Genomic DNA, 12,251 nt, shown 5'->3' with positions numbered 1-12,251 from the left:
CAGGAGAAGGAACGGGGTGGTTTTTAGTCAGTAAGAGTCTGACACTCCCTCCCACCTCACCCAAGGCGGGAAAAGTCACGGGATGATTTTTGCCACTTAAAAAAAAGATACATGTATTGTATATGACTTAAGACTTTTTAAAACTTCAAATAAGTCATAAAAATACACGTGACTTAAACTTAACACACACAAAAGAAAGGCCATTATAAAATACCATAATGTATTTTCTCTGTGTTTAAAAAGAAATGGCCTTGAAACCGCAGCTATGTCGAATTAAAGATTGCCAGTATCGTAATATGGGTAACGCGCAGAACGAACAACTGTTCGATAGTCTAGGCACTATGTCCAATGTACTGGTGCGTGGTGAATGCATGCGGGCGACGATAACACTGCACTTTGTTATGAAAAGTTATTGCTATTCATTTTTATGAATATTTATTGGTTAGATGTGAAACGATTATCGAGCGTTTTTTTGTTAATGAAACAGTCTTGTAGTCCCAATAATTTCGAAAGGACATGGCTAAACCAAAGTATGGACGTCGTAACCCGTACAAATAAATATTGTATAAATATGGTACCTAGCAATAAATAAAGCCGCATAATTAAAGATTGATATTTTGTAGTTAAGAAGGTCCAGAAACTTGGCATATCTGCGCAATCCTGAAAATAAAGTAGCGCTCCTACGTCAAACAACGTTACAAAATCTTCAAAATATAACATTGCTGTGAACTTTTACCAAGGCGTTTTGATGAACCTGAGCCGAAAGTTATTTATATATGAGGTAGATAGGTAAACAATTCTGCTTATACTAGATAATGAACACAAAGTAACCAAGGACAGACACAAAATATATAGTAAGATTGTGCAATCTTCTACAAAATATATATTTTGTGTCGATCAAAACATTTACAATTATTTGGTTTCAGAAAAAAGTCATTATATTACCGTTATTAAAAATTGATGTTCGTTTAATTATTTCGATTTGATTTTCGGGGAAACTAATGTCCTAATATTAGCTTGCAGTACCTACTTCCGTGTTGTCATGTCAAACCACAACAGAAAAAAATCAATTATGAAACTTATTTTTTGTTAATTTTTGTTCACCAAGTTATAAGAATTAGTTAAACACAAAATAATTCATAAGTGAATATTTAAATGATACGGGTTAGCGTGAAATTCGTATTCTTGTTATTATGCCTGGGTCAGTCATTTAGCCATCTCCTTTTAAGGGATGTGTTGTCGTTACGTTGTTCTCACGTATATATAAAATAGGTAAAGGATTCAATATAATCTATCAGTGAGATTGTAAAAAAAAAAAATTTTTGGAAAGAAGTAGGTACCGATGGATTTTCATGTTCGTTCTTCTGCATTCAAAGCTACATTTTGGAACGAGCAACTAGCTTCACTGACGGACAGATTGACTGACAATTCAATTTCATGTTTCAAAAGTGCCTAATTAAGAACTAATTGAAATAAATGCTTTGACTTTGAAGTCCTTTGAAGAATGTTGTGAGTTTAAGCTTTGAATTGGTCCTATGGAGCCCATACCTGATTGGACATCAAGCTAATAGTAATTTTACGATATTTCCAATAATTGTATTCCAATATGATATTATTTATTAAATCCTCGGACATGCATACCTAATAACCGACCGGGGATCAACAGTTTATTACAATTGCCTACTCCTTTCTGTATTTATCTAAGAAAACAAGCCATAATGGCGTACAATTACGCATCATTACGCAAAGCATTGAGAAATAACAATGTTCTAAGATTGTTGCTCATAGTGATATCACCTACTTGAGCACGATTATCCATTTCCCTCAAGTGGCGGGATGCAAGTGATGCAACATGCATTAACCTCCATACTGGTGATTTTGTCCCTGTTGTTACTGAAATTAGCTCATTTTCTTCACTTTACTGCAGTTTCCTAATTATGTGTTTTTCCTTTTATGTGCCATGTGCCAAGTTATTCAGTACGTATGCAGAGGGTTTAGTACGAGTTTGTTTTTCGTTGAACGAGATGGAAACGGCGTACGGCGTTCTGATTGGTTGTTCATTGGAGCTGACCAATTAGAGTGCCGAACGCAGTCTCGTTCAACGAAAAACTAACTTGTATTAACAAGTACGGCCCTAACAAGTAAGAAAATTAAAATAGGTTTTGCACCGCCTAAGATTCAGTTCATTAGGTGATTGTTGGTAAATTGATTGAATTTTAAACTTTGTATCTAATGTCCTAAAAGTTATTTTATAATAGCTCGGCAATAATTCTAGAAAAGAAAAAAATTTTTCACGAGTCACAGAAATATAAGTCTGTGGCATGAGTGCGTCAATGGTCAATACAAGTTGATACAATTTACCACAATACTTTTAATTTGGTTTCTCAATCGACGTGGAATATCCCCTAATATTTCATTGACTCAGCTGGTACACAATAAATACAAAATTAATGACTTTTTATGTAACACCTGGTAGGACTTTCCACGATATTTTATGACTTCGAAATTGACTCACTAAAATGAAATTTGTCCAAATAAAATTAAATAATAAATAATTTTGAATAAATGTGGTTTCTCTAATTTGTTTTTCTAGGTAGTGTAGGTAGCCCGTCGTTGTGAATCATGAGTGAAATTATGATGAATTCAATGTTGTGGTGAACCAAGAATACCATGTTCTATGATTGAAATTGTTATTTTATTTTCCAAAATTATGAGTAAGAGTACTAGTTATGAGATGAGTTAAATAAGGTAAATAATTTCTGTTTTAATACTTAGTTAGTTTGTAGATTTTTGACACTAAAGTAGAACAATATTTTTTGTTTATAATAGCATAGTACTTAATTTTCCAATTATTTGTTAAAATTTAAGATGGAACTTATGCTTACTTAGCTAAATAACTAAGTAATTTTTTATAAAAAATATCATTATTAAATTATAATGATTAAATTATATATATTTTATAATTTATAAAAAATAACTTAGTTAAATAGGTAAGTTACTTTTTATTTATTTTCCTATTTTTTTTATGTATCTTTTAGCTAATTTGGCTAATTTTATGTATCTTTTAGTCAGATTACGTACGCAGATTATAAACATTAGTTAAATATAGAGATGATTGCACAGCCGCGAATAGATTAATTGAATAGCTAATTGAAACAGATGGTAATGAAATATTTGAAGTGGAACGAAACACAAGCAAGATGGATGGAATTCTTGGAGTATTTGCATCGGACAATTAACATCGTTTGCATAGATAATAGTAAAAGTATCGTGTGACATATCATTACGCGTAGGTACTTTTAGTTTTTACCGGCTATGAAAGATTTTTGCGTCTTCGTCGTCGGTAGGATTCTCAAGTCTGGTAAAGTGTACATACTTTGACTAGTACTTACTTTAGCTTCATTATTTTGAAAAAAAAAACACTAATCACACTTCAATACTTATATGTATATAAGTAACATTATTGTAAGTAGATTCTTACATGACAATAAAAAACTGTTTTTAAAATAAGGGAACCGCATTCAGAATTTATTGTGTGAACCTCCATTTTTGTAAGTCGGTTAATATATCTAAAACCTTTACCTATGTCTGAAAAACACTATGCGGAAAACCGCATCAAAATCGGTTCAGCCAAACGCGAGATAATCGCGCACAAACGTACATACATACTGGTCAAACTGAGAACCTTTTTTTTAACTCATTTAAAAACGGTTAAAGAATTGTTGTTAACATTAATTAAATCCGCAAGTCTACTTCCTCTATTATTATTTATAGGAGATATTCTTATTAATAGGAGTGATATTATATTATGCACTTTTTTTAATATTGAGTCAAAACACCAGAAGCTGAATTGATCGTTCACTTCAATATTGGAATCAATCTTTCAGCTTTATGTTCGTCTGTGATAATAAATAAACTCATAATAATAAAACGTGCCAGATATAAATCTTGGCGGTTTCTGTTATTTATGCTTTATGCATATTTCAGGTCAATGAAACCGTATTTTAGGAATATGGACTTAATGTCAGCTTACATAGGATTTATTGGAACAGTATGCCATGTTATGACTGTAGAATAGAACGTAATTAATTTGTCACTGTCCCTATTCTTCCTGCGGGTGTGAAGTAAAAACGAAGCGGAGTTTATACTTTAGAAAGAGTGGATATTTCAGTTGGTTGTGTTAAGAAAAGCTGAGGTCTCTCATAAACCTGGATGTTGTTTACTAGTGGGCTGTCTGGAAACCTTCATAAGACGGATTGTCATTACAGCCATACTGGGCAGCCAATCGATTGAAAAACGAAGCAACTCTTTATGTAATTCACACATTAGGGCATAATCAAAATCAAATCAAATCACTTTAATGCATTCATAGTGTACAGTGTGGTCTACAATTTTATACAGTAATATGTTCCAACTATGGGCCCTTTTGGCCCTTTTATTTAATTAATGTTATAATAATGTGATGTGTATGTCAATTTGTATGTTTCTAAACGCACACATGACAAAGGAGAAAGTTATGCAATAAAATAGATCTAAAAATGAAAAGATTGTACGACACAAAACGTTGAAATTTTTTATCACAAAATTAAACTTACAAATTCGGGTACACGCAACGGCAGTAGTTTCAAATTCTCAACGCAAACGAACACGTTTCAGTTAAATTAAACATGCATTGTTTAAGTACTTACCGTGTCTGTTCCACGGAGAAAATGCTACTGAATACACCGCTTACGTAGGGTAGCATAGTTCTAAGAACATTAACACATACCTCCATTCTACCGTCTTTCGAATATTTCATAATTATTTTCAGAAATTAACTAATGACATAACAGGTCTTTGTGGTAATAAACACGTCTTTAAATAACAAACGATTGTTTTACTCTAATATCCAAGCCAATGACTCCTCAATTTATTTGCTATTTAAATTATTTACACATATTTTAACAATGCCGTTAGACATATGTTTTGTAATTGAATTGTTACTGATTCATACATAAGCAGGACATAGTAGATAGATAATTACAGAAAACGCGTGTAAACAACAATGTTTTGTACCAATATTTATGTATTTTATGTTTGTTATTTTGTTACTAATACAATTTTAATTGACGTGTACAATATTGTAGTAATAAGGAAAAAATAAAGGAGAATAATATGAAATCAAACATACCGTCACTGGCCGGCCGAAAAATAAAGATCCAAAATAAAACAAAACACACAGTCACTTCCAAATTCAAACGAAGAAAAACAAAAAGTAATCAACACAAAACTTCTTGCTGGAAATTAAAAACAAAACATAATTCGAAATTCAAATAAACCGAACGGCTATGCGTTGTGCGCGCGACTCCAATCTATGGCGATATGCACGATCGTACGGTGAGCGCAATTTACGTATTGACGACCATTTTACGTTGACCCCTAGCACACCTGTGTTTCTAGCGGCAGCTGTGTCAATATAGAGTTGTATTTATTAACGCGTGAGTTCTTTTTCACTGGCCAATGACGAGCAAGAAAAGTAGCTACGTCTGACCTTGTACCGTAGTTTTGTCTGTCAAAGACATAACAATCTACTTAACATTGTTTAGATAATGTTCGCGTGGAAGAGTCATTTTTGGTGGGAAGTTAAATGTTTAAATTTGGAAGTTCATTGGAATCCATAAATAAGATTAATGGCATATGAGTATCAAACAGGTATTTTGCATAAGGGAAATACCTAATTAGATAGAATATCTCCAGGCGCCACTCTTTCAGATTAACCGCACTTTTATTTTTTAGTGTTTCGTTATCGTTTTAAGAAAGTGTTACGATGAGTAATACATTTCGGTGAAAACCAATTATTACTTAATGACGTAGCCTTTCGGTGCCAGTTACCGGTTCTCTCGTCCTGTTTTTGGGCAGTTCAGGTTTTTGTTTTAACAAAGATTTCAATTAGTCTTTCTCGTGTATGCTATACCGTATGGGGAGACCTCTTATGACTTAATTTAAACCACATATTTTTTATCATCTTGGCTGACGATATACGAAAAAAAAAAGAGCAAAATAGGCCCAGTAGGTAAGCCAAAAAGTGCATTATTCTCTTTGAGCTAATTTGAACATTCTTTACAAATACGCCATTGTAACAGCAGCGCTACATGTCCGTAACATTCCTAATATTACAGCTCTTCTGGGGTCAAGGTACATATAATATATTTCTTTACTTTGTTTGAATATTTCAATTTTAGATTTTTCAGTTTTTGTTGAAATATTTAGTTGTATTATGCTTTTATTTACGAGTACTATTTGTAGTTTCATTTAAATCGTATGAGTGATTTCAATACTGTATATGTATAAGGGCTATTAATAAGCGTGTTCTGGATTGGTCATGTAATTGTAATTCGATCAGTTGCGTGAGATATAAAGACAACACGTCATGTTTTGATTGTTTCGTTTCATCGACACTGGAGAGGATTTATTAATACTTTTATTATTGTAACTGCTACTTATTTTTTAAGAACTACACACCCACAAACACCTGCACACACACAATTTGGTAGCTTCACTACATAGTATAAAACAAAGTCACTTTCTCTGTCCCTTTGTATACTTAAATCTTTAAAACTACGCAACTGATTTTGATGCGGTTTTTAATAGAACGTTTTGATGTATATATAATACATGCATAATATATCACCATTGCACACATGCGAAGCTGAGGCGGGTCGCTAGTACAATATAAAAACTCACCATTAAGTATTTGAAAAAAGAAGAAACAATATAGTGATAAGAAACGCGACTGCACATCAAGTCGTGATATACAAGACTGTTGACAACTTTACCTTCAAGGTTTTAGTACAGGGAAAAGAGGATCCTCCTTGAAGCAACCATATTGGGCATCAGATAGTACTAATATGCAACATTATGACTTCCATTTTGGATGAAGGAAAACATAATTATGATTAATTATCTTTATCATGGATCTGATGATTCATGGTCAACCCATTTACCGAGGTAGGTACAATACTTTAAAACTCTCGAAAATGCAGACGGAGATTCGAAATGATATCTTTCCAGTTACCTTACGATTTCCAGTTGAGTAAAAGGAGATCTCCTGTAGTCGCTTAGTCTAAAATTGAAATATTTTTTTACACCACCACGGTGGAAAAGAAACAAATGGTCCACCTGATGGTAAGTGGTTACCGTGGTCTATAAACACTTGCAACACTTGGGACATTACATGTGCTTTGCCGACCCTGTAACAGGTATAGCCTTAAAAATCAAACGTCACCATTACATGGTAGATGTTCCACTTACTCAAACGCTGAATATTTCGCTTTTAGTTTTCTTGTGCGAACTGCAAAGTAGTGGAACGGTATACAATCTGAGTGTCTTCAAATCTCTATCGTAGGTCGTATCTTTCCGAAGCTGCGGACTACTACTAGCGGGTTTATCGGGGTTCTGGCTCGAAGAGCAGAAGTAGGAATGGGGTGGTTTTTAGTCAGTAAGAGTCTGACACTTCCTCTCGCCTACCATTTACCAATAAAAAAAGACAATGTGTCTTTTTTTACCATGAGATCGGATTTCTTTCGCCTTAGGGAGTAACTTTGACCCAAACTTTTAGACTAATGTAAAACTAATATTAGCTTTATTCTGGATTTGTATTCATTATAGAATTTGGCTCAAAGTTATCAGCATTTAGGTACTTTGATAATATTCCCAGACCGAATATTCCTCTACTAATCTTAAACGTTGATAAAACAATCCCTAGAAATCGTAGAGATGTAATAACACTACTCAACAATTATACATACATACGTATCTTATTTCCTTGTACATAAAGGTTTGTTATCTTTGGCATCTAAAACCAAAATAAAAAGAAACCACGGTTCAGCCATGAACAGAAATAGACACCCGCTAACATTTTCCATCATCGATTCACTGGAGTACCTACGAGTACATTGTTATGAAACAACTTATTGGAATATTATGTAATATGTAAATATTATGAAATAATAATACATACTTATGACGTATTATAAACTTTATTCTGATAGGGTTAAGGACGCTTCGCGATACGCGCGCGCTTCAAAAAGCCATCAGAGCACAATAGATGGGGCCCAGTAGGGCTCATGCCGACCCAGAGCTGCGGACTGCCTAGCGGGTTACCGGGGCTCCATTCAGAGTAAAATCTGTATAGTTGTAATGAATAAGTAGTGGAAAATGTTGCCAATTTCCTTTGTAAGAGAATTTGTTACGACATACGACGAGCTACACTCTCGTCTTACTTTAATGTTAAAAACAATAACAGGATAAACTCTTCAAGATCTTAATGTAAATCTTATTATGAACATAAATCACCTTAAAGTCAACAATATGCTAGTACGAGTAACACATATGTATGTCATAATTTTTATCTTCAATAAGGAAGGATGTTTCGTCCTCAAAGAAGATCGTTAGTATGAAATTTCAGACTTTATCAGTACTTACCGCTTAATGTGATAAAAATTGCAAGTCTGCCCTTGGATACAACGTGAGGTAAACCGAGTGAATTATGTTCTTAGCTGTGTTAAGTAATAAAGTGGTTATAGTACTATAGTGGTAAGATGCAACAAAAAATATGTTTGGCCCGACGTTTTTTATGAAAATCATCCGCCAAATGCGCGTTAGGCTCGCGCACCGAGGACCGAGGGTAAAAACAGAACCCTATTACTTAATAAGACTTTGCTGTCCATCTGTCAGACTGTATTTGATATTTTTTTTTATTTAAAAAAAAAACGTTGCCCCACATTAGGATTTTCTCCTGTGTCGTGGGTGCGTTTACAAAAATACAATTTCACATGCACATGACACCCAAACCCGAAACAACAATTTGTGGATCACACAAAGAGTTGCTCCAGTTGCCCAGCCACCGCACCAACCGTGCAGTCAGATATGATATGATATAATATGAACCCTCATAATTACAATGTAGTTGAAATATCACAGACACCATTGAAATTGGTGGATTTTCGGTTTTTAGACAACTAGTTTTTGTTTTATAAAACAACTAGCGACTCGCCCCAGCTTCGCATGGGTGCAATGGTGATACTTGTATATTATACATATAAACGATCCTCTTTAATCACTCTATCTATTAAAAAAAACCGCATTAAAATCCGTTGCGTAGTTTTAAGGATTTAAGCATACAAAGGGACAGAGAAAGCGACTTTGTTTTATACTATGTAGTGATGAAGTACTTTTAAAAATATGATTGTAAGATGCATAAATCACCTAGGTAGTAAAGTTTTGCTATAATCCGCACTCAAAACAACGTTACTAGCTAATCAGTCCCACGTGATTCACCACGCTTGGGTGAATGCCAATGTCGCGCGCCTTCTTGTAACATAACAATGGCATCCATTTTATACGAATATGTTATGTGCCACCAGATTTCCTTCCTATATTTTTAAGCTAGTTTTATAGCTGATGAAACTGCCAACGAGTAGCCATGGTTAGGGTAAGCGTCCACAGGCCCACATCGTACGCATTGCACGCATCATACGCAACTAATTTTATTTTGCCTTGTATAGAAACTCATACAACTGCGTCCACTGATCCGCACCGTACGAACTGCATCATCATGCAGCAATGCTTAGTATATAGGTATAAAGGCGGCAGAAGTCATTTATCCCCCACACCCTCCCAAAAAAATAAATTGTTTAATGTTAGGGTTTTAAGATTTTCAAATGTCTCAGTACTTTTTCAGAGCTGCCCCTTTTTACAAGGAACTTGTACGTCACAATAGATACGTGATTGATAGTACCTAAATTACAAGGAAAACTAGAACATGCCGTACATTTATAATAATTTAAAGACCATCGAATACCAGGAAATGGAACTGCAATAATTACACATCTAGTAATGTATGGGTCAAGTTCAATGACTATGTAGGCACTGTATACAGCTACCAATTTATTTTTGCAAGCGGATAAAATTGGAACTAAAATTATATACCAAACTTCGTTCTCTAAAATAGATGAGTCCGATCTACATAGACTTTATTAGATGAACTATTTTTAATCCACATTCATGAGTGCAGTAGATAAAGAATTGTAGATTGGATTTCAAAACTAAATACAATAAAAAATATATGAATTGCTTTATTTACCTATCAGTTCCAATGAATATGAAGTTCGTGATCTGTAGTCGGAATAAAAGCGAAAGTCAAAGTCAAATCGTTTATTCCAATTAAATCATAAATTGGTACTTTTAAAATGTCGACACATATAGAAAAAAAATATTTAAGTAGAGTAGAGTAGTAAATGAGTAAAGATTAACCTAAAATAACAAACTACATAAATCAATTTTTAGCGACAAACAAATAGACTAGTCTTAAAACGATACTAGCGCCACTCGCAACAGAATAATTAAGTCGGTAGTACAAAACATGACATATGTCACTAAGGTAGTTAATAAATCTGATACAAGAATCGTTTTGTCTTGTGCAAATTACCTACGTGTAAATTACAAAATTATACGTCTGGGAGTCATGTCGTTTAAACCAACGCGTCACTTGTCATTCAATGACGCAAATGATTGTAGCAATTGAATTCGTGGTAGTTGTTTAGTACTTGTTAGTCTTGGAGTTGTGATTGTCGAGTATATGGGTTCGATGTAGAGGTCGGGAAACATATTATTTGACTTTTATTTTCATTTTAGATTCAGATAGACTGTGTCGTTGGTCGAGTGGTCGCTAGTGCGACTGCCAGACAAGTTGTCTCGTGTTCGTTTACCGGGTCGGGCAAAGCATTACTGGGCATTTTTCGTGTTTTTCGAAAATTTATCTCGGAGTCTGGAATTGTGCCCAGTATATGGCAATAGGCTCAGCCCCTATTATATGGGACAATAATGGTGAAATATGGGTGTATATTGTATAACGACATTCCGAGCCGTAATGTGCACCTCTGCCTACCCCTTAGGAGATAAAAGGCGTGACGTTTTTTTAGACTGTCTTTAAAAAAAGTAATATGTAGTATTCCAAATCTTTTCAGTCAGATAAAATAAAAAAGATCTTGTTCTTGTTTTGTCTTGATCTTTATCGTGGGATCTGAAGCTTAGGCAGAAGACTATCAAGACTAGCCTATCACTAGCCAGTATGGTTTTATGGTTTCAATTTCCAATAGAAATTTCTTAGTTTCGCGGTTAAGGAATTATCAGTTATGGCTTTATAAGCTGAGCTTCTTAACGTATTACGTGTCCAGACCACTCTGTTAGTAATGCGTCTTATATTTTCTCATGTGTGTCATGTGGCACGTAGCACACACATTAAAGGCAATAGATGCGTTAGTAACTAGATAGCTGTGGATTAGAATAAGTATTGGGACTATTTATTTGAATACCGTACTTCTACGGACGAATAGTGCACTAAACTAGTACTCAGCCCGCGACTGTTTTATAGAAAACAAAATTTACCCTAGTTTTTCTAGTTATGATAATATTTATTATCTAAGTTTGATGAATGTCGTTGAATAAAAAAAGGTTTTTTTTTAAGATGCTCTTTTAGTAATGCGTCTTATATTTTCTCGTGTGTGTCATGTGGCACGTAGCACACGCATTAACCGCTGTACTCAGAGTCATTTAATGATTACTTCCCCCAGTCCTTAGCAATTGCTTACGGTATAAATTCGTTTGTAAGGAATAGTTAGTAACCATTAAGTGACTCTGAGTACGGCGGTTAGAGCAAATGCGCTAGTAATTACTTAATAAAGTATTTTGTTGTAAATGAGATATGTATTTTTTTTATGCTAACATGGATTGAAATAAATAAATTACATTAACAGAAAACGGCACTAAAATATGAACCTATACTTAGAAAATACAATTGTAATTTTAATCCTAGATCTCCTATTAAATATGAAAGGTTCAATTTTGATAAGTGCCTACATTGTAACTAGGTACAGTTACTAAGCTACGTATAAATTGTATTCCACATGATGTGAGGATGCCTCAAACTCTGAAGTAATGCAGACGTATTTCCAGCGACATTTTACTGATAACATTTTGGCTGGAATGCCGCCGGATTCACCTCCGCCGGCGATATGTGCCTTTAAATATGTCATGCTTATGGCAGATGTACTATCGACTAAATGTACGGAGTACCACCAGGCAGTGTAAGGATGTGGCTTTGGATAATGTTGAGACGATATTTCTAGGGGCTATTTACAGCCAAAATAAGCTTAGATGAATTAGCACAAGAAAACTGTGGAATGAGCTGTTGTCCGCGGTATTTCCTAACC

General features: G+C 34.2%; 1 protein-coding gene across 2 annotated transcripts in view; it reads right to left on the bottom strand.

The window, feature by feature from the left end:
• LOC118268234 (aminopeptidase N) overlaps positions 1-5,373 on the bottom strand; it is a 28,127-nt gene extending 22,754 nt beyond the window's left edge. The window contains exon 1 of one of the 2 annotated variants that reach the window (XM_035582628.2): positions 5,171-5,373. The gene's annotated coding sequence lies outside the window, so the exon portion shown is untranslated. Of the gene's footprint in view, positions 1-4,688; positions 4,855-5,170 lie in introns of those variants that run through there. The other variant, XM_035582629.2, reaches the window with a different exon arrangement.
• Between the last annotated feature and the right edge of the window lie 6,878 nt (positions 5,374-12,251).

The sequence above is a fragment of the Spodoptera frugiperda genome, chromosome 29 (genome assembly GCF_023101765.2).
Source record: "Spodoptera frugiperda isolate SF20-4 chromosome 29, AGI-APGP_CSIRO_Sfru_2.0, whole genome shotgun sequence".
NCBI classification, from domain to species: Eukaryota; Metazoa; Arthropoda; class Insecta; order Lepidoptera; family Noctuidae; genus Spodoptera; species Spodoptera frugiperda.
This window is presented reverse-complemented; position numbering and strand designations above follow the sequence as displayed.